This window comes from Meleagris gallopavo, chromosome 2 (assembly GCF_905368555.1).
Source record: "Meleagris gallopavo chromosome 2, MGAL_WU_HG_1.1, whole genome shotgun sequence".
NCBI lineage: Eukaryota > Metazoa > Chordata > Aves > Galliformes > Phasianidae > Meleagris > Meleagris gallopavo.
Window position 1 is genome coordinate 95780466 of NC_139405.1, and position 22881 is coordinate 95803346.

General features: G+C 41.4%; 2 long non-coding RNA genes across 2 annotated transcripts in view; both read left to right on the plus strand.

Moving 5' to 3' along the window:
- Positions 1-22881, plus strand: part of LOC146545091 (uncharacterized) — a 100349-nt gene that overhangs the window by 35383 nt on the left and 42085 nt on the right. The window lies entirely within an intron of this gene.
- Positions 9942-21439, plus strand: LOC146545092 (uncharacterized). The gene is made up of 5 exons (XR_014881616.1): positions 9942-10054; positions 12361-12571; positions 13502-13676; positions 13778-13830; positions 14813-21439. It is a non-coding gene; the product is annotated as an uncharacterized LOC146545092 (long non-coding RNA).

A 22881-nucleotide genomic window follows, 5' to 3' on the forward strand; every position in this document is an offset into this window, starting at 1 on the left:
TCAGCACTGATGGAAATGAGAGGCTGCTGTGGAGAATTCTGCCCTTGAACTTCTTGGGCTTAGATTCTTTGAGCTTAAGTGAGGATTTTTTTTTTTCATCTACCTGCCAGGCTCATTGTGATTAAATGGTTTTGAAGGTGTTTAAGGGATTAGAGCATTTTCAAGGTGGAAATCACCAGGCTTCATTACTTCTCTGACAAAATCTTTGAGGATCAAGTGTGAGAATAACATGGGATTTTGCTGCAATGCTCTAAGAAGCAAAACAAAGCAACGAGTCAGAAGCCTGGAAATTTGAGATGAATGTAATATTTGGAAATTACCTTGTGGTGAAACCTCTCAGATCTTCTGTGGCAATGAAAGAAACCTAAGGGATGATGTCCCCACACGTCTCCACAGACATGATCGTATGGATCATATAGACTCAGGTAACAGTATGTCCTGGTAGAGCAGCTCTCTTTTGGCTTCTGTTTCATGGCCAGTGGTTGTGCATCTAGGGTCTGAGTTTCAGAGTTGGGATCAATCGCAGATATAGTTCACAACAGGGGTACCCAACCCTGAGAACTAAGCCCTTGGCAGCTGAGCCCAATGTACCTGGGGTTTGCTGGTGACTGCAATGAGTCTTGGATGTGAATCCCTCTAAGCTAAACCAAAAAAACTCACCCGAGAACTGCCTCTGTTGGGTAATCTCAGCACTGGAGCATGAAGTCACCACGACAGAACCCTCCTGGAAGTTAAAGTTATACCTTTTTCTTGCCATTTTTAGGTTGACTGAGATAGATAGAAACCTCCTGAGAGTAATTCATCATGTATTAGGAGAAACATCTCAAACATTTGATCATATTGCCCCATTTTCTCTCTACTACTGTGGAAGAAGCATAGATGAACATTTTAGGCTGAAGAAGCAGCTTTTTTAGTACAGAACTATCTGAGATAAAGCATCTAAAATCCCGGCCCTGAGACTGTTCATGTTGATAAGAGGTTCATGTAGATAAGAGGTAGCAGAAGAATCTTCAGCAAGTTTAAAATCTTTACCAGCACTCTCAGACTGCTCTCGAGTGTGTTACTGGCCCACTGATAAATGTTTTGCTTGGATTCACGTTGATCACAGTGTCAATTCTTGGGCTCTGTGAAACACAAAAAGCAGAAGATGATTTAAAGGCCTTCTACAAGCTTGTGTAGAGGAAGCTTACAAGCTTACTTGTATAGATTGACTTTCTGTTTGTAATATATCTACAGTATTTGTTCACAGAAGAGGAAGAACTTGGGAAAAGAAAAGTTCTGTATGGTGATATTACTCATACACGTTTCTCGTGGACTTCTTAATTTAAAAAAAGCTTTAGTAAAAGGTATTTTAGGTTACTCATCTCAGGAAGTGTGTGGAGGAGGTGTGCAGCTATCCGGGTTACAGGCCCCTCACACAGTGCCAGTGCCAGTATCTGGAAAAACAAGTTTAAAATCTCCTCTTCTACTTCGCCCTGGCACACAAGTGAGAGAAACACCAAAGTTTTTTTGCTTCCCTCCTGCTGGTCTGCACTTGTTATAACTGTGATTTTTATGGAGGTGGCTGGTTATAGAGATTTTTTTTTCACTCTTTCTGATTCAAGCCAACAATACAGCCTTGTTAGCTTGACACAGTCTTGAGTTGATTGAAGAAATTGTATTTATTGATAATCACCCCTAAGATCTTCTTCAGCTTTCTCAACCCCTCATTATGAAATAGGCATTGTGAGAAACTCAGAGTCTAGGAAAACCCCCGTAATTGTTTTATACTCAAGAGATTTACAGCAGACGTTTGCTAGCTTACATACCCCACATCATATTCAGAAGAGATGCTACATCCCTCTGCAACTCAGTGTCATTTTAGATTGTGGTTGGTATTGATTATATTTCACATCATGTTCTACTTTAATAATCCTCTTTCTTTGGGATCTTGTGATTATACAATAGCAGAGTTTATCCAGTCTTTTTTTTTTTCAGCACAGAACAGGGATTTTCTTGTCATATTACACTGTGCTTAAGAGAGCTGAGCAAATGGATCTAATCTCCATAACATTAATTTTTCTGCACATTGAGGAAACAAAGCAACAATAAATCTGCACATCCGAGTTTTTGTTTAGTTTGTTTTTTTTCTTCTGCTCAGATATCCCAATTTATGTAAGGAATTTCTGGGCAGAGGGAGGAGTGATGCAGCCAAAGGTCTCTAGTTAACTATGAGTCATAGTATATTTAGCAAGGGATAATGCAAATGCTGAAAAAATAGAGGAAGGGAGAGGAGGGAGAGAAGTGCTTTTCCTGATAGGAAAGCTATTAATCATTTAGCTCAAGAGACATCATGGTTTGTGCACCCTCCCTGGACTTTCCTTTATAAGGAGGAGCTCTGGAAGATTCAGGGTAAGAGAAGAGGGGATCATTAGGAGGATGCTAAAGGCTTGAAAGGTGGTGGACCTGTTTGAAGTTTAGATATCAAACTGAATGCAGATGTGTGTCCGAGGGAGCAATGCTTGGGAGCAGAGCACCCTTTCCCATTCAGTGCAAAACTTGTTTTCCAGACCTTTTCTGATGAGAAAAGTTGTTGCTCCTGGTTCTTCAAGCAAACCTTTCCTTACTGGAGGGAAAGGCAGGTGGCAGCTGCTGCCTGGGTGCATGCCAGGAACTGAATCAGGGACCAATGGAGCTGAAAGCATTAGTGCTTAGAGGCTGTGCTAATTGTGTTTTCCTCTCTCATTCCCTGTAGTACAGATGAGGCCAGACACACACAACCCAACCCAAGTGCTGCACTGGTCATACATCCCCATCACAGAACCAGTGTGATTGCAAGGACACTGTGTGCACTTGGTCTGCTTTGTGTCCCTGTGCAGCCCCCACTGACCATGTCTCCTGGACTGAAGGTTGCCCTGACTCTGCCTGCACTGCCTGTGTGATTTTTTTTTTTCTTTTCCCTTTAAAGTAATTGTATTTCCATATAATACTTTGCCATATCTAACTTCTCTGCTATCCAAACAGCGGATCCTAGAAGCCCCAAAGGACAAGGAGCCAGAGCTGTGGTGCAGGCCTGGGAACAGTGTCAGTCCCTTAGTCACCCTAGGGCAGGTCACCCACGAGTGTGAGCCACAGGCTGGGATTGATGGCATGCCTCTTCTCAGGAGTGCGGCATCTGTGTACTCTTCCAAGCCAGGGCTGAGCTCAGCACGCAGGCAGCTTGATCCTGCATCCCTTATCTGCTCTGTCAGGTGGTCACGTACCCACTGGAGGATGTCTTCTGAGAAAATCCAGCAGCAAAGCTCGGGCCTCTGTGTCCCAGAGGAGCAGTCATTGCTTGCTTGCTTGCTCTTCTGGGCATCTCTTGAGTATCAAGGGTGTACGGGTTCACATGCTGTACTTTTCTGGGGCATAGCAAGGAAACTGAGTGCTCAAAGGAGGTGCTGCTGCTTCTAGAATTGTTGCTGTATCTCACAATAGGGTTAACAGGACACAGACTCATTTCCAAGGGATAAGAGCTGAGAATAAACTCCTGAAAAGATCTGCAGATGAGGCTTAATGTGGTTGTGGATGCTGCGATTAATAATGCAGGAGAGCGAGGGATCTGAGACATCTGAAGGAAAGCTACCGAGACAGGCTCATGGCTGTGTGAGCAGAGCCACCATCAGACTGCTGCCCAGCTGTGGGCCAGCACCACTGCCCTGCTTTGCACTGCAGGATGGCCATGAGGGGCTCAGCAAGAACAGTCTCAGTGTCCTAAAGCAGGTATCTTAAAAAAAAATAAAAATCATGTCATCACATTCACATTACTCTAAATATTTCTTCTACTATCCTGCATATGTATATCCTACACACACTGTGCACAGAAATGATCCTGGATTGCTTTCAGTATAGCTTGTTCAGAAGTCAGATAGGCAGCGTCTTTTTTTCTTGGCTTCAGAATGGAAAAACTGCAGTTTGAAGGAGATACCACCTCAGTGTAGCAGAACCTGATTAATTGAGAAAGACACATCTGTCATTCATTTTTGTCTCTCTTACAATGAGTCCCTGATGTCTTCATGGAGAGCTGAACAATGGAAAGGTGTATTCATCTCTTCACTTCCTGTTCTCTTTCTCACCTCCCTCTGCTGTTGCATGCAGCCCTGACTTCACTGGGCACCACAGTGGCCTCTTACTGAACCCAGCAGTTTGGGCCCAGCTTGTTTGGGTGTGCCCTGAGCCCTGCAGAGGACACTTGGTCCCCAGCTGTCTTGGAACTGCCGAGTTTCTCTTGTTGCATGGTGATGGTTGGAGACAAGCCCACCCAAAATGGGTCATATCACCATTCTAGTTTCTTGCTGTGCAGGGATTTGATGTTCATTGGAGAAAAGGGAATGTATGAAAATACAGCTTGCGTGGGAGGGGGAGGGGTGACAATTCACCTGGGGACAGCACCTCCACAGCTGTAGTAGATCTGAACCAACGATCTGACATGGGCTTCATTCCATGGAGTGGCTGGGGATGGGACTTGAAAGAAGACAAGTTCAGCTCAAACTTTAAATATGACTGTGGATGTTATAGGAAAATATTTATTTTTTAAAAGCATGAACATTTCTTTACTTATTTCAGTGTTGTGATCTTTTAGGACAGGAAGATTAATCTAATTTCTGGGACACAGAGACAAGAGCTAGATGTTATTCCCAGCAGCCAAGGATGAAATATCAGGAGCTGTCAACAGCTGAACAGAGCTTGAAGAGATGATGGAAGACCTGTGGTCAGATATGGGCTTTTAATGATGGGCAGCCTAGGCAGAATGATATGAACTGGTTCTGCACTTCTGAAATGGCTAGAAAGCTGTCAGAGACCTTGGAGACATTAGGACACTGCTGGAATGAGTTTGTGTGCATACTTTGCTTTGTCAAACACAAGGATGTAAAAAGACTGTATCCCACCTGAAAGCTGCCTTGTTTCAGAGTCACATCCAGCATCACTGCAAGCATCTTTAGATTGTGAGGAAGTGAAGTCTGTAGCAAGGAAGCAATTGTTAAGGGAGACCTAATGTTACTGAATAGAATCTGCATTTGTGGAACAGAATTAGGAGGCTCTTTCTTTAAATAAAATAAGAGGAGCTATTCACAGGAGACTGCTTACAGAGCACAAGCAAGCTAGGTTGGGAGTTCATGGTAATACTAAATACCTTGCAGTACATGAGCTGTTTTTCACCAGGGAGACTAGAATCCCTGATCAGTATTAAGAGCCTGTTGTCCTTTGACAAATACAGAGCAAACACAGATAGCAGGTAGCCAGCCCTGGGAAATGTTTGTTTATTCTGATACAGTGAGAAATTTATACATAATTTGTGGACCTGTACTTAATCAAATCACATGAACATGTAGGCAAACACATGCTTGTGTCTTTCATCAAATGTGGTTGATAAAGAAAAGAATTAGTGTAAGGATTTGCATTGTTGGAGGGTATCATTGTGAGCCAAACCTCTATCATCACAATAAGCAGGGTTCCAGTAATTGTGTTTTAAGGAGTAATAATTGACATTTCAGGTACAAGAAGTGAAGAGCTTGGCTCAATTATAGAGTATATACCTCTAGAGAATGACACAGAAATGTTGTGAATACTAAGGACTGTGAACAAAACCTACTCCCATAACTGACAGAAAATTTTTGGCATCTTTCACCTTTCAGGGGACAGCAGATCAACACACAGCTTTCACAATTTTCTCCATTTGTGATGATTTCGTTCTTCTATTTATAGTCTTCCTTGGTGATGGAGCCCACAAACTATGTTCCACAAACTCTGTTCCATGTTCTTTGACTCCACCTACGGGCAGGATGGATGGTGAATGCTTCCTGATGGCATCCTCACCCAATTCAGGAAGCCTGCTGCTCAGCAGCTGCAGGTGAAGCACAGATCTTCCTTCATGGCATGAAACTGGCTGCATGGAAAGTGAGTGAGGACACAAGCACCTCATCCAGAACGTGGCAGGATTGTTCAGTCTTCCCCATTGTCCTGTTAACAAATCTGTTCCCAGAGTGGAGAACCTGAATGAGACCCAGGGCAGCTTCTGACATAGTCATGCTTTATGCTCTGCCATATATCTGCTGGCAAGGCACCCAGCAGCTTGGTTTGGCAGTGAGAGTCTCATTGCTGTGCTGGAGAAAGCCAGGGCTGTCACAGAAGTTGATGTATTTGGGTTTTCTTGGCTAGTGACGAGCAAGTGCTTGACAATGTGCTGTGCCTGCTCCAGTGCTCTGCTCTTTGCTGCCTTGGCTCTCAGTGGAGCAGCCAAACCCACAGGAGCTCATATCTTGCATGGGGTAATGAACTCCCAACATAAACCAGGAGGGTACCATTGCTGGGCAGTCAGGCACAGACAAAAACAGTCATTTAATCTGTGCTATCTATGGGTCTAGAACCAGAATAAGGCTCCAAACCCTTGGCAGCCTGAAATTGCTGGCAATAGTGAGGCTAGAAAAGCCCTGGTTTAACCTGAAAAGCTGTGCTAAACACCCTGCAAGATCATATATGTTCCTGAATCAGATCCTAATTCTTACCGTTGTTCTCTCACAGGCACTGAGGATCTCAGTGATGCTCTGGGCTTCCACTCTTAACAACTTAGATGTAGGATGAAATTTTCAGGAGCATCCATTATAGATTTACAGTAGGAAATCAAACATATATTCAGGCATTGAGATCCACTGGCACACTCACACTGTCAAAATTCTGCCTCCAGAATAGGAAGACCATATCCAGAGTGCCTACTGGCAGCAGCTTCTGTTCTGTGCTAACAACTGCTCTGTTCTGGTAGCAGTTCTAATAAGCATTATAGATGTATGCAAGCTGCAACCATGCCAGGGCTCTTCTAACAGACTGAGAGTACAGAATATTGATTTCCAGCCTGCATTGTTTGATTTATTGGTAGAGAAGTCTGTGTGAATTCTGAGCGTGAATCCAGATTAAAAACCAGAATTATGTCAGTCCGTATCCCCAGGGTCCCAGAAGAGCTGGAGGAACACTGTCAGTGCAGCAGTCCTGACATGAATTGTCCAGAACAGCTAACTTGCCTGAGTATAATATCTTCAGCTATAGTTGTATTTATCAGCCAGCTCCGGTCTTCAAGGACTTGGTTCTTAAAGAACCCTGAATTGATTAGTTGCCCACCTAAACAGAATTTAAATTCCAGATGGGCTCCTTTATTCAAATGACAGAGGGCAATTATGTGCTAGAATTATTGCCATGTCCCCCATATATGCCTCCAAGTGAATCAATGGAATAGTGATCACATTTATAAGAGAATTTGCTCCTACAAACTCCTCTAATTTAATGCCGTAGTCAGGGATCCAGATTGAGTTACATTCCCACACCTACCTGAAGATATGCGGACTTCCAGCCTCACCACCAGACACTTACATTCATATTTCATGTCTAATATTCTTGATTCCTATTTGTTTCAACTTCCATTGCTGCAGGTTCATTGCTGTAAGATATGTATTGATGAGGGGCCTGAGTTCAGGGACAGAACTCCAAGCAAACGCAGAGTGTTGCAGGATGTAGCAATGTTTTTTGTCATCTTTTTTTTTTTTTTAACAGGCAATTCTTCCATCACAGTTGCTGTGTTTCAGTAGAGCAGAATGCTCTGCTGCAGTCTGTGCGTTTCTGATAAGCTGGAGAACTAAATTCTGACTAAATGTGGTCATAAATGATCCCGTGACACTTCTACAATTACTCTCTGCTAACGTAGCTTTCTGCTCAAGCTCCAGCCTGTGAATGCTATTCTCCATCCACAGCACTTGCAATTGCAGGTGTAAAGAAGATTGTTCAGTTCCTGCTCTCACTTGCTGTGTAGGGCTATCGGTCCTGTTAAATCACTGTTTAATATTTCTAAGTGCAGATTCAAGCCAACTGCATTCACATAATCTGTACACAGGTTTCATCACTCATCTTTACTAATGCCCTTGGCTTCAACAGTACGATTTTTTACTTTTCTAACCACTGCTGAAAATTCTTTCAGCATATTTGGTCTGGGCATGTGGATGACACCCTAAAACTCATTTTTCCATGTGACCTTTTGGACTGGAAAACATCTTGCTGAAATGAAAAATTAATGCATGGCTGAACCTCCAACATATTTTCTGTGACACCAAAGTATATTATTGAGTTGATTTTCTTGACCTCTTTTCAAAGGTAGTCTTCAGAAAAGCATGATATTGTAACAGTGTAATTTTCCTCTTGCCAAATCAAACCTGTGGCTGAAATGTGTTGCTTTTATCTATCGCTCGTTTTCCCTGATATTTCACTCCTGGGCTCTGTGGGGAAATAGAGCTAGGAATAGAAGTTGCAGTTTGCAAAGACAAGAGCTTAGAGGCAAGAATTGAAAACATGGCTGACCTTCTGACAGACTATTGCATCCTGAGGCTTGTGGATTTATCAGTTATATCTGCGAAGGCCGATCTGATCTGCAAGGCCAACACATTCGTGTGCTATCATCACAACTTTTTGTTGTGTAATTGTCTCAATTGTGAAGACACCCCCCTGCCAGCATTGACTTTTAGCCAATTTCCCTTCGCTTTTGTATTCCCAGGCCCTTCTGGTCTTATTTATTCCTTTCTGATAGGTAGAGTGGGAGAGAGATGAAAAAGAGTATATTCCAGAATAGTGTACAGTAGGTGTCCCATGATGAATCATCCTTCCTGCCTATGTACCTCTCCTAAAGTGAGTCATTAGGAGAAGAACACGAGCCCTCTTAAGAGCTAGGCTTTTCTTAGTAAGCCAATCACTTGCTCTCATGTATAAGATCCATTCTTTTTAAGCTGTTATTGTGCCAACATGAAATAATTACTGAGATATTTCAGATTTTTGTCTAGTGCAAATATAAGAAAGATCCATAGTTTTGATGCCCTGAGAGAAAGGAGGCTTATGACTTAGAAAAGAAACCATCAATTTATTCAGTAGTCCAAGCTTTGTTTGGTTGTTTATTTCTTAAGAAGCATTCTGTTTTGTCCATAATTGCACAAAAAAATAACTGATGACTGGCCTTCCACTGAGATCCTAGCAGGGAGGACTTCTGGTCACACTGACAGCTTCCTAATAGCATTTGTGTCCAAATAAAAAGGCAGAGGGTGTTGTATCTCTCTCTGAGTGGCAGCATTTGTACTGCTTTCCTTACTACTCAGAAAAATCTAGAGCTGTGTTCCTGTCCTCTGGGAGCCTGGCTGTGCCACCACAGCAGCTAGTGATGTGATGTCTGGAGTGCAGTGAGCCTTTCAGACCATTTTAGGTGCCAGAATGGCAGACCCTCTCAATAGAGAGAAAGCATCACAGTTCTTATGTTCCCTAGCTGAGGTCCTGGATGTGGCTCCTGTTGTAGAATTGCTCCCACCTTTTCTCCTTGTTTCTTTTGGAGTTTCATGTAAAAGTCAGTGATTCCCTGCTGTTCTTATGTCTCCTACAAAATGCAATCACAAATATACGGTATCTTGAAAAATATTTGGAGCAGGGGAAGGTTTACGGTGCAAAGAGCATCAGTGGTGAATAAACAAACTGTTGTGAAATAACTGACTTGAAAGGTAAGAACAGACCTTGTAGAGAGTGAGGAACTGTATGGTGGCACCCTTAAGACTTTGCCTTCCCTTTCTTTCTTTCTCTAGCTGTTACAGTAATCAGAAGCTAAATCCATTTTCATAAATACATCATGGTATCATGTGCAGTGAATTCATTACAGTGAAATGACATACTCTTGAAGGAACTCAGACGAGAAATGAGAATTCTTAATGAGCTGAACCCTTTCATTCCAGAAGTCCCAGCAATGATGGCTCTGAGCATTGCAATGTGGCTGCAGGAGATCAGTACTGCACAAATGAGCTAGCAAGGCTGAAGATCTGTGTCAAATTTTACTTTAAGCCTTATTTTATTTATTTAGTATTTATTTGTCCACTAACAGCCTCCTGTTTAACTTTGTTCTCCCTGCAGGTAAAGCTTGAAATGCCCCACTGAATGGTGGAGCTGTACAATGATGGCATTCCATAGCAAGGATGTTAAATGGGAAGCTTTCAGTCTGTTTATTGAGCTTGTCATGATAAAGGTATCTGATGCATCCAAAAATTTTTTTGCTCTTCATCCTTCTTCAAGATAGTCTTACTGAACATTAAAGAAAACTGTGTGGTTATTTTTTTGTCAAATTTCTGTGGTAATACTGCATGCTACTGCAGCAGGCAGTGAGGGGAATATTAAAATGTTTTGCCAGTCCAGTGCCCAAAATCTCTAAATCCCAGAGGTATCACCAGCTTTTGGCAGAGTAGAGGCTGGCATGAAAAGCCGTGGACATTCCACCTACAGTAACAGAGCTCTGGAAAAGGAATCTGAAGGCTGGAAACTGCAAACGTGGAGGAGCAGATATGGGTCACCATATGGGTCCTCAGTCATTGGCTCCATCATCGCTGTTTGTAGCAAGAGTCAGAGCCAGGCTCTCCATGATGCGTCTCCTTCTCCACATCCATCTTTGCTAACTCCTCTATGTTTCTCTTCCTACAGGGGGAATAGTGCACTTCTGCTTAACATTGTGGCACTGAGGGGATGTGGTTTAGTGAGCATAGCGGTGGTGGTTGGACTAGATGATTTTAGCAGTCTTTTCCAACCTTAATGATTCTCTGATCTCTTCCATAGGGCAGCAGAACTCAGTTTTCCTGCTCTTGAAAAGACCTGGGAGTTGGCCCTGGCCAAAAGCCTGGCTTGCATTATTTTGTTTGCTTGGCTTTCACGCTTCTATGACCCGCTCACAACAGAGCAGTACCAGTTTCCTGGTTATTAGGAACCATACTGTACAGCTGTATCCACATTTTTCAAAGTTTCATCACTTGTGGAATTCTTCCAAAGAAATATGGAAAAAAGAACAACAACAGAAAACCCCAAACCCACAAGCCACATGATAGGACCATGCATCAGTAGATCTAACCTTCATCAGAGTTTGTTGTTCAGTTTATGATTATTCTGTGTACAGGACAGACTATAAAATGCTCCCTTGACAGCTCAATGACAGTATGGTTTGAAGTAAAGAAAGATTTTAATGGAAAAATATCCAAACACCTCTTGAAAATGTCTGTGACTCTTGTTGTCCAAAAGCCCTCATTTCTTTTGTGTAGGATAGAAAATGTTGCTATTTGCAGTTTTTGGATACCATAATCTGGCTGATTTCTTTTTATAACCAAAATAATTGTATGTCTGATTTGCCAAGAATTTAAAAAATTCCAGGCAGCTCACAGTATTTATGTCACCATAGCACCAGTTGTCCTGGCAGGGGTTGGAGATTTTTACAATGCATGCTGTACAAGCAGAGCCTTCAAAAAGGATCTGCATTAGAGCTTGATTCTTTACTTCTGCAACCCATTTCTGCCATATTTCATTCACGGTGCGAAAATGTGAGGTACTGAGACAGATATCACCACTCAATTAATGAAGACTAGTATTAGATCACCAGGTGAAAGTATATCTTGTCCCGTTACAGTAAGGTAAAACTAACAGGATCTTTCTGCTGGGATTATATGCGGAGATAGGATGGTTCGTGATGATAGCTGCTGCTGTAAAAACATCCTTTCTCAAGTACAAATGTAGAAGCAGTGTGATTTCTTAGGAGAAGAACCACTGTTATGCAAAGTTGAACCAGTTGACGGATGCTGGGGTAATGAGAGATGACAACATCTAGACAGGAGATTAAATGTTTTGTCGAGGGAGTTCAATGTTAGATTCATAGCAAGCTTTGGAACTCTCTCCACTTATCCAGATCTTCCACAAGCTTCACTTTGAAAAAAAGAAATATGCTACGTAAGTAGTACTTCAGCACTTTGATATCAGTGCAAGGGGAACCCAGCAAAAGGGCATGCTGGGACTCCTCTTTGTCCCAGCTGGACTTCTCACCATCAGTCAATGAAGTGACACAGATGAATTCCCTGGTGCCCGAAGAGTGTGCAAAATGCCATCATAGTGCTGTATTTTACCCAATTGCTGTAGCTTGGTTCTCTCCCTTCAAGTCTTCTTAAAGATTCCAACCAGCACATGAAGGGCAAAATACCATCCCCTTTTCTTCCTTTTCCCCAGTGCCATGGCCTAATTTCTAACATAGCATTTTTGGCAACTTTCAGTGCCAGGCTCCTTGTTTGGTATTACTGAAATCTTTCCATTTGAATTAATTTGGTTGATGTTTAACTTTGCCTCATATGCTTAAGTAAGAGGCTGAGCAGAACGCTTGTTACCTTGGGCAACCCAAAGCCGACTGCTGGTAATTTGGTTTTATTCGTTGGCAATTTGTTCCTAAATAGAGTTAGACAAACAATTAGTAGTAGACAATTCATCCATTTAATTTATCCCTTTCATTTTTTTTCTTTCTATTTTCAGATTCCTTTTTATACAGTCTTGGATTAGATTCTCAGTTGTTCTAAATTGCTGATGGAACTATACAGATTAAAGTCAACTAGACTAGACTAGTGCCACTCTGCTGCCATCTGACACACAGCAACAAAACGTGATGGGATATTGGTGGGAAGGTTCAACCTCTACTGCCGTACCGCCAACACCCACCTCTGAAGTCATGGACCAACATCATAAAGTAGGAGGCATTGCTTTTGGAGCAGCCCTCATAAAAGATATAATATGGTCAATGTATATAAAGTAACAAGACTTAGTTTAATTTTTAGTGCTTTTTATTGAAACGTATACAAAACACAGCTATATAAACACAGAACTGGTGGGTTTTGTGACCCTGTTCTTGTGAAACCAATGCATCAGGCTGGTTCAATGTCTGTGGATGCAATTCTCAGTGAGCTCTCAGGGTGTTCAGTAGAGACTTTTGATGAAATTTTTCTTCTCCTGTACTTCATCCTTCAAAATAGTTGTTCGCAATGTACGTAGAGCCAAAAAGTGATGACATAAGTAAGGCGTGGTTGTGAAGTGAGGGATATGTCTCTCTGGCAAGAGAGGTCTTACAAAACTCTGGTAAAGAGACATGGTCAGATTTTTAATTGCAACTCCATGCATTCAGTTTGAAAAATCACAAGTATTGTATTTATATTGACTGAAAATGGAGTCACAAATAAACTAAAAAATTGATGATTTTTTTGTCAATCTTGAAACCTATTCTCAAATTCCATTAATTCCAAATTCCAAAACAGAAAGCACGGCTTCATTTTCTTTGCTGTTCCCAGAACTGTTTTTAGCCAGTGTATCAAAATCCATAAACCTGTGCTGTTGTTTGATCTGGCACTGCACTGCACCCCGTGCCCTAGTTTCAGCCCAGATGAGGTTAATGGTGCACCGATGTCCATTGGTGCTGAGGGGCTGGGCTCCTGGACAGGAAGAGCTGCCATTTCCCTTTTCCTTGCACACACCAGTCATTGTTTGCTCAACAAAACACAAAGAAATAGAAATGAAGCTGGAGAAAAGTTAAGCTCAACTTCAACTGTTCAACTAGCTCCTATTTATTAAAAATAAAAAAAAAAATTAGAAGTCTACTTACCTAAATGCTCTAAATCTCTTTCAGAACTGCCAGTCATTAACCATTTACCTGGGACTTAACAACACTATTTACTAATCAATAGTGAGAACCATGGTAACCTTGGCTCTACAGAGCCTGATATCTTATGAGAACCATGCTAAAGGAACACCAATTCCTAATCTTTAATACCTGGTTCTTTTCTGCAAGATTTCAGAGAAAGGTAAATTTTCTGTTTTCCATATTAATAATCTCCTTTAAAGAACAAATTTGCTTTTCACCACCATTTTTTTTTAATAATTTTTTCCCTTTCTCTTTTAACAGCTGTGGTGTGGCAGGAGGGGCACAGTACAGATGGAGCAGAAGAATGATGCGAGGTGCAGTGACTATAGGGTCATTGGGCTGCACCTGTATCTCTGTAGCATTATGGCCTAGGAATCTGATCCAGTACAGCATAAAAACACTACATTTATTGTTCCAGGAGTCTATAGGTTCTCCCCCAGCCCATTTCTTTCTTAGGAAGGAAGTATAAAAATAAAAGATTGGACCATTTGCCCTCCTAGTAAAGCCTCTACCATAGGTTTAGGGATGTCATTCGCCATTGGAAATGGCTTTAGAGGCATTTGCTTTTATTTCAGTGAAAATTTCTGTGAAAAACAGCTGCTTATCACTGTGTCTCTGAGTCACATACCAGTTTTCATTAACTGAGAGTTTTGATGGAAAATTTTCAACCAGCCTTAATCATACCTACCAGCAGGTCTATGAGGATCTGCCTGAGAGTTTGTGCCAGACCGTCATTTTAATACCAGGAAACTGACTGAAATGCTAACTAAAAATAGAATAATAAAATGTTCAAGTACAAGTGCTGTAAGGACTGGGCAGAAAGGCTTTTGCAAAGAAAATCATGGCTTAGTAGTCTATCTAAAATTCCATCAGCATATTAATGAAGTGAGAACTGAAGCAGGACTGGGTGATGTCATTTGTTTGGGGGTCCAAAAACCATTTGACAAAATCCTTCACGGTTTTACCATTAAAATTACAGGCAATTGGAATCACGCCAGCTGAAGGGTATTTTGGCTGGAATTACAAAGCCTTAACTGAGATTAATTGCTTGAATTTCCCAATTGTCTTAGGTGAAATGCAATTATGAAAGCAATAGGTTGAGTCTTGCTCCCAGGTTTATCAAGAAAGTGGATGGCTGGTAAAAGGCCACCTAATAGGAGTTTCTGGTCCCTCTCTGATCCCCTGGCAGCAGGTGTGCTCACCTAGGCTATAGGGGCTGGGGAAGATGTGAATGGGGACAAATTGCTGTTCAGGCACAGAGTTCTGGGAGTTTCTTTTTTTTCCATCCCCGTTTAGGAGGAGGTGTCTGATGAGGCAGAAAGAAACCTGATCTTTAAATGCAGATGAACCCCCCAGTGACAGCTGAAATGGAAGGGAGGTCAGTGGGGATGCTGTATCACCTGACACATCTGCTGCTGATAGACCTGCCAGGAGATGGAGAGCTGTGAGCAAGGTTTGAACCCTTAGGCTTTACTAAGGAGTAGCAAATACAGCATGGAAGCTTGATGAAGCCCAACAGGGTGGGAGGCAGGTAAAATTACTGCAGATGAAGTTGTCAAGTAAACTTTATCTTAAGACTTTAAGAAGAAATTGTAAAATGGGCTTAACAGTGCTCTTTCTCACAAATGTGGTGAGCCTGTGGAAATTGCTGCCTCTGTGTATGGCTGGGCTTGAATGGAGTCAAAACATGTCTGTGAATAATAACATACCGTTACAAGTACAAGTCTTACAGAGACACAAGTTACTCCTTTTAGGAATGTGGTTTAGTGGGGAAAATTGGCTGCAGGTGAGTGGCTGGACTAGAATCATAGACATGGACTAGGATCATAGAAATCTTTTCCAACCTTAATGCTTGTATGATTCTCCCATGCGTCTGAGCGGGGTGACTTTATACCATAAAATAACCCCTCAGAAATGGAAATAAGGAAGAAAATTTAATTCTTTCTTAATTCCTACAACTTTTCTTTTTGGTATCTGGGTGCTGACAGCAACCTTCAGAATCTAGCCTGAGGGAGCTACAGCTGAAGTTTTGATTTATCAGGGGAATGATCAGTGTTTGTGGGCTGGTATTTGCTTATTGAGGTGCATAGCCATTTCCCACAAGCCCAATATCAACTATCCCCATGGGTTGAGTGTAAATGGTAGAAAATGCTAAAATGAAGCCTAGCAAGACTGAGGTGCTTATCTATACTTGACTTTAGGTAACTAAAGGAGCATACAGACCCACGTGCAAGGAAATGCCTACAAGTGTGACATGCAGGGACCTGCCACTTGAGCCAGTTGGAAGAAAGACCTAGGAACTGATTATATATATTATATATAGGTTACTAATTATATGTTGCCACTGTACTGGAGCATAAAAATAACATTTTTTAATCTCTCCATGTGTTTACATGGGAGAAATGGATACTCACCTCCACCTTAAATGGATTTATCAGAGAAATGTCTCAAAGCCCAGTCTCAAACTATGTATAACCTAAGGTTAGGGTGGATTGAAGCAAGGCAAGTGAAGGGGAAAAACTGAGAACAGGTTTTGTAGCTCCCTGGTAAATGGCCTAGTAAAGGCCCAGCAAAGCATAGAATTGGTCAAGAGGTCTACCAAATTCCTGAGAGGCCCTCGCTTGGCCCAAACACTGAGCTCCAAAGGCAGGATCTTTGCTCTGAATGTGGGTCATGCAGAAATGCCTGGACAGTCTTCTACTGCTAGTTTAGGCAGTTCCCTTGCAGTTTGATAATCTTGTTCTCTAGCTCCTAACTCTCCACTTTCATTGCACAGAGGAGCTGCAGTTCCTGACCTAATGGAAAAATGTCAAGCGCTGACTTTTCAGCTTCAGATATAACACAAAATAACTTTTTCTCTGGTCCAGTAACTGAAGAGTTACTTTCTTGCCTTCCCAGTTAGCTAGCTGATTAACACGGGTAACATTTTTTGGAATTAAGTTTTAAATGTTGGTCTGCTCATTCATAATGTAGCTCATTTTGCTGCCAAATGTTGCTAGAGATGTTTGGCAATGATCTGGCTGACTAGAAAAACTTGATTTTTTTTTTTTTTCTTTAAAGGAAAGAAAACAAGTATTTGTGAGTTTTAAATGAACACATACAAGTAGTAGTGTTTTTGCAATATTACGATGAAAAATCATACTTTTGATAAAAGTGGTTGTTTTTATATATATATATATATATATATTCAACCAGTCCTAATTAGCCTATCAACAAGGATGAGCTAATTATTAGAAGTCATTTCATCCTACAAAAGTAGGATAAGAAAATAAATTAGCAGTGCCACTGAAATTAATGTAACAAGGGAATTTGACAGAGGAAAAGTCTGGAAGACACAGAACATTTTATTATGTCAGTAAACCAGGAGTCTTGATAATACATTTTTTTTGAGATTTTAGATATTTAACAACAGTATGAACTTTTATTACTTTTAATGTGTTGTGCTTAGACTTTTGCCAGAGAGCGAATCTGATCTCTCAGCTCAAGCTAAAATACTTATCTCCCACAGCATACAGTTCACCAGTAGCTCACTTTACCACTTACTGCTGAATTAAAAGCAAACTGCAGTGTGAACTGTGCTCATAGATTAACATACCCGACTGGATATGTTATGACATTTCTGAACATTTAGCCCTTACATATGTGAATTCAAAGTGTAGGTTTTACATAATTAGGTGTAATTATTTTCTCTCTACCTGGTACCTGCTGTTTCCAGTACTCTGCTATCTATAGGGCATTAGTGAGGATAACTCACCCTCAGTTGTAATTTATAACAGAATATGGAACAAAAATATGTCTGGATATGTGATTGCACTGTGTTCAATCTGTGTAAGTAAAAAAGCAATACCAGCAACAAAGTATATCAGTCAGAGAACTGACTGAAATGATATATCGTTAATTTGGATTTTAAATGATGGTAGCTTCCATAAATGCAAGGTCTATGCTGCAGAGAGAGATATAGAAACACCTGAATTCAACTCTGTTACTTGAAGATGCAAATACAATCACCAAGATATAGCCACATACTTTTTTTACCTACTTTTTCAAGAAGGCACAGATTTGGGGGGAAAGATTGTCTGCTTGTTTAATTTATTTCATTTCTAGAAAGCTAGAAAGTTTAACTGTCCAACTTGCAGCCCCAGTGCATGGCAGTGATCTGCAAGATGAATAGAGATGAAATAGTTGATCACTGTGTCCCTGTTATAAAAATTCAAAAGCATAGGGGAAAGTAAAAAGAGTGAAATATTGCAAAAGAGTGAAAACGAAACACCCACAAAACAGCAGCATTAAAGAAATAGAAATAGATGATGTCCCTGTCTCTAAATTTGAGAGACATAGAATTGATGGATGAACCAGGTAGTGAATAAGGAATTAGCTGGACGATCTCGCTCAGTTACAGAAATGGGATCTAACTCAAAGAGTTACAGACATGGCTTGATATCTAAATGGGAGCCAGTAATGAATAATATTGGGACTGGCAATATTCAACTTCTTTGCTGTGACGTGGACATGGGATTGAGTGCACCCATTAGCAAGTTTGTTGACACCAGGCTGTGTAGGACTGTCGATATGCTGGAAGGAAGGCATACTGTCCAGAAGGACCTTGGCAGGACTAAGAGTTGGGGCTGTGTGAACCTCATGAAGTTCAACATGGCCAGATATAAGGTCCTGCACCTGAGTTGTGTCAATCCCAAGCACAAATACGGTATGGGTGGAGAATGAATTGAGAGTAGCTCTGACGGGAAGGACTTTGTGTTGAGAAGCTCAGCATGAACTGGTAATGTGCAATTGCATCCCAGAAGGCCAACCATATCCTGGACTGCATCAAAAGAACTATGGTCAGTCAGCAGGGAGAGGGAGGTGATTCTTCCCCTCCGCTCCACTCTTGTGAGACCCTTCCTGTAGTACTGCATTCAGCTGTGAGGCCCCCAGTGTAAGAAGGACATGACCTGTGGGATCAAGTCTGGAGGAGGGCACAAAGATGCTCAGAGGGCTGAAACACCTCTCCTATGGAGAGAGGCTGTGGGTGCTGGGCTTGTTCAGCCTGGAGAAGAGGAAGGTCTCCCAGGTGACCTTATAGTGGCTTTCCAATACCTGAATGGGAGCTTCAGGAAATATAGGGAGGGCTATCAAGGGATATAGTGATAGGACAAGAGGTAAGTAACAATTTTAAACTAAAAGAGGGTAATTTAGGTTGGATATAAGGAAAACGTTCTTAACCATGAGAGTGATGAAGCCCTGGCACAGGCTGCCCCAAGAAGCTGTGGATGCCGCTTCCCTGGATGTGTTCAAGGCCAGGTAAGGTGGGCCTTGGAGCAACCTCATATAGAGGAATGTGTCCTTTCCTATGGCAGAAGGCTTGGAGCTAAAAGTTCTTCAAGGTTCCCTAACCTAAACCAGTCTGTGGTTCTATAAAAAGGCAGAAAACATACAATAATGCTCATTTTTTTAAACTGATGAATGATGCCTGTTTACATTCATGCTAAACAAGGAAGAAATAAATTTGCATGAAGTAAATTCTCACGTAATCATGGGCCAACAACATTATGTTGTTCATTCTTAAAGTTTTATTCAGAGCTTCACCTAAGTACCAGGTGTCTGAAAAATTGTCTGAGAAATCAGTAATTGTTGGCTCTTTATGGCTGTGAGGGAGAATCTCCAAGGTGATGTTTAATTTATATGGCAGCTACCCCCATAATGTCTAAACATTAACTGAGTCTTTCATAGTTTCACCCACAGAAGTAGCACTTTGTGGTAGAACTTGCATTCACTTTCTCCTTTGTTTGAGAGTTTTGATTGCTGGATTTGTTGTCTGTGAAAACATTAGTAGTTTCCAGTTTCTCTGTGGAAGAAATGATGTGATGGATGCACACGCAGCAGCAAAATACCCTGGCCAAGATTTCACCCAAGAAGTTCTGGCCCCCATCCATTTTAGATGAATGGTTTGTTTCCAGTAAATAAATGCAATCTGGAAGCCATCTGTCCTCTTAAAATGAGCCTTTATTACCTCCTGGGTCCAAGTAACTCATTGGTATTAGAATAACAGCATCCCTTGGTAAACTCCTTCAAGCAATGAAGTTTCCCAATGTCTAGAATCTTAGAGAGATATAAGTGAGACATAGAAACCATGCAAAAAGAATGCAAGCAGAACAAAAAGATGTCTTGCTTACACATGTATGTGTATGGCAGCTTGATGGCTGTCTATCTGATTAAGATACCATGTGTGATCTGGTTGTACATGGCACTGTTGGCCTAGCAGGGTATGGCTGCTCTACCACATGAGGTCTAATACAGATGCACAGGTAATCCCAGCGTGCCTGGATACTGCAGGGTGAGGAGGTCAGGTAGGACAGATCTGTGCATAAGTAGGATAGGAGAAAAATACCTCAGGCTTTGGAGGCATGAATGCAAGGGAAGACCCTCACCAGACTGTGTTGCATGATGTGATGGGGTTGGATCCCACATGTGCCAGGATCCAGATACATCCACAGCATTGCTGCCCAAATCAGAGAAAGGTGGACACAGAAACCCCCCTGGGAAAAGGGTTACCTGGGAGTTGCTGGCTCTTCCATCTGTATATTTAAGGTGTAGCAAGGCATTTAAAGAAATTAAGTAATATAAAACATAAACTAGGGTTGTGTATTATTCCAGAGTGTTTGATTTTTACTTTTTTTTTTTTTTTTTGGTACCTTAGAATATACATCACTCCGTCCTACCATTTCCTCCAGTTTTTGCTGTGAAATCTATCTGATGTGGCACAAGAAGAATCTGACAGAAATGTCAAAGTTCAAGTTAGACTCTCAGGTGCTGTTTTTTAGGGATCTAGGGAGGAGTAAACGTATTCTACCTGTCATTGGAGTGTAAGCTCTGGTGCTTGTGCTGACAGGTGCTGACTTTTGAATGGGAGTAGATGGCAGAGAGACATCCAGCAGATCTCATTAAGCCTTGAGTCATCACAGTAACAATGAAGGAAATGTGTTGAAGTCCAGCTCTGTCACGCTTGGAAGAAGTTCTGCTAGGGTTGCTTGGAGCATTGGAGAAAAAAAGTAAATTATTGCTATTTATTTTATTCAGTTCTGTGTCTTTTCAGGTGTGTCACTGAGGAGGTTAGCAACTCTAATGCACACTCCTCTATGCCTTCTCCTTCGTTCAGAATGGGAAGGTTTTGTTGCCAATAACAGCTAGTAGGACTACAGAAGGATGCAGGAGACGGGAGAAGCAAGTTGCTAAACTATGCCGTGCTGGATAGGAAGAATCCTTGTGCAGTGATCCATGGTTTAGACCTCATCCTCTGTTATCTTTTCTCTTCTCCTTTTTTCTCTCTTCTCTCTTCTTTCTTCTTTTTTCCTCTTTTATCTTTCTTTCCATTTCCCATCTTCCCCTTTCTTTTCCCTTTCTTTTCTCTTGCACTTTCACTAAAGCCATATGTGGTCAACAAGTTACTACCTCTACTATGTCTGTTCTTTCTCTGCATTATGAACGCAAGAAAATCAAATTGTTTAAAAGCCTCATTTTCCAAGTGACACACTGTGAATGCTTGGAAAATGCTAATTACTGAATGATAAAAAGGGTTTGCATAAATTATGTTTTTTTTTTTTTTTTTTCCCTAGGAAAATGTAGCTTTTGTTCAAATCTTCTTTATTTTCTTTGAAGCTGCAAACCATTAGGCACGTATTTGGATAGTGCATATAGATATTGTACTTATAACCAAAATATAATGATTAAAACACCACTTACTAAACAAAACTTGAAGCTTTTTATATAAAAACCATTTGGATCACACACACGCACAAGTAGCAATTCTCAATGTGGTAGGATAATGAGCAATCTAAGACACACAGTAAAGTGCAGATAATGAGACTCCTACTTATTCACATTTCATTAGGAGTATAAAGGATCTAAATCAGCTCTGTTGCTACTCATTCTATAAAGCATTGTCATCACTTTCATTTAAAAAAGATCTTAGTTCACTATAATTACTGTATAAAAGCCCTAGATATTGTTTCCAACAGATCAGGTTTACTTTCCCGAACAAAAATGGGTTTGGGCATCATAATGAGCCACATATCACCTAGTCAGGTTTATTCACCCCCTACAATGGCTCATCTTACCCTGAAGATAAAGGAACTGCTGGCTGACCTCGTGCTTCAGAGTTCATGGGCAGGGAGCCACTTTTGGAGGATGGTTCACCTACACCTTGGAGTTACAGCATCTGTTAGCATCAGGCAAAATACAACCGTTCAGATAGATATCTCCATGGCTGAGCAGTTCTTGGGGATGGGAAGGTCCCACGAAGTGCTGGGAATGTGAGGAAAAGGAGGTCTTCACCTCCCTCAGATGTCACTTTGTGTGTTGCGACACTTCTGCCCAGCGGTACGCCTGTGATACCACTTTTGTGCACTGTGATGCACTGTGGGCCTGATCCAGAACTGCCTGGTTGGTGCCTTAAGTCCTTGCAGTGCAGCTCAGTTACGGGGAGCCCAAGGCAGACAGAGGATCTCTTGGTAGCACTCAAAATTCAGGAAAGGTTTAGTTCAGCAAGGCTCCATCTCAGTAGGTCTCAGCAGCATGAAGTGCTACTCTCAGGTAAAAAACAGTGCCGACACCTTGGTATGTCCTTCAAATTAATTAGCCAGGCCTTGTAAATCTAACCCATGCACCGTACCAATAAGATAAACAGAATGCTACATTAAGGGAGTGATTATCACATTGCATACATTTTTAATTAACGAAGTACACAAGAGGTCAAGCACACAGCCATGAGCAACATTGGGAGTTCAGTTCATGCTGTGTATATTTAACTTCTTTGAAGGTCTCTTCCAAATGGACTATTGTATTGAGTTTTGAGCTGCCAGGAATCAAGTATTGATCAATGTGACTTCTCAATGCAGTATCCCTAATGTATTCTGTCAACTCCTGTTAGTTCCTCAATGAATTATAGACACAAGCTAGGACAATTAGGAAAAAATTATTCTCAGAAAGAGTGGTGAGGCACTGGCACAGGGTGCCCAGGGAGGTGGTGGAGTCACCATCCATGGAGGTGTTCAAGAAACATGGAGATGTGGCTCTAAGGGATATGGTCAGTGGGCATGGTGGGGATGGGCTGATTGTCATACTAGATGATCTTAGTGGTCTCTTCCAAACATAATGATTCTGTGAATTATCTGTTATGTACACCTACATCAGCTGCTTAGATTAAAAAAAAATAGGCATCCTAGTTTTATGTTCGCAAAGATTACAGAAAATCACTTGCTCTGTCTCTGGTGTCCATTTCCCTTTTGCACAGGGAAGTCGCAGCCATTCTGATTTTGCCATCCTGAATAAATCAAATGGAAATAACCTAGAGGATGAAATAGTTGCTGTGT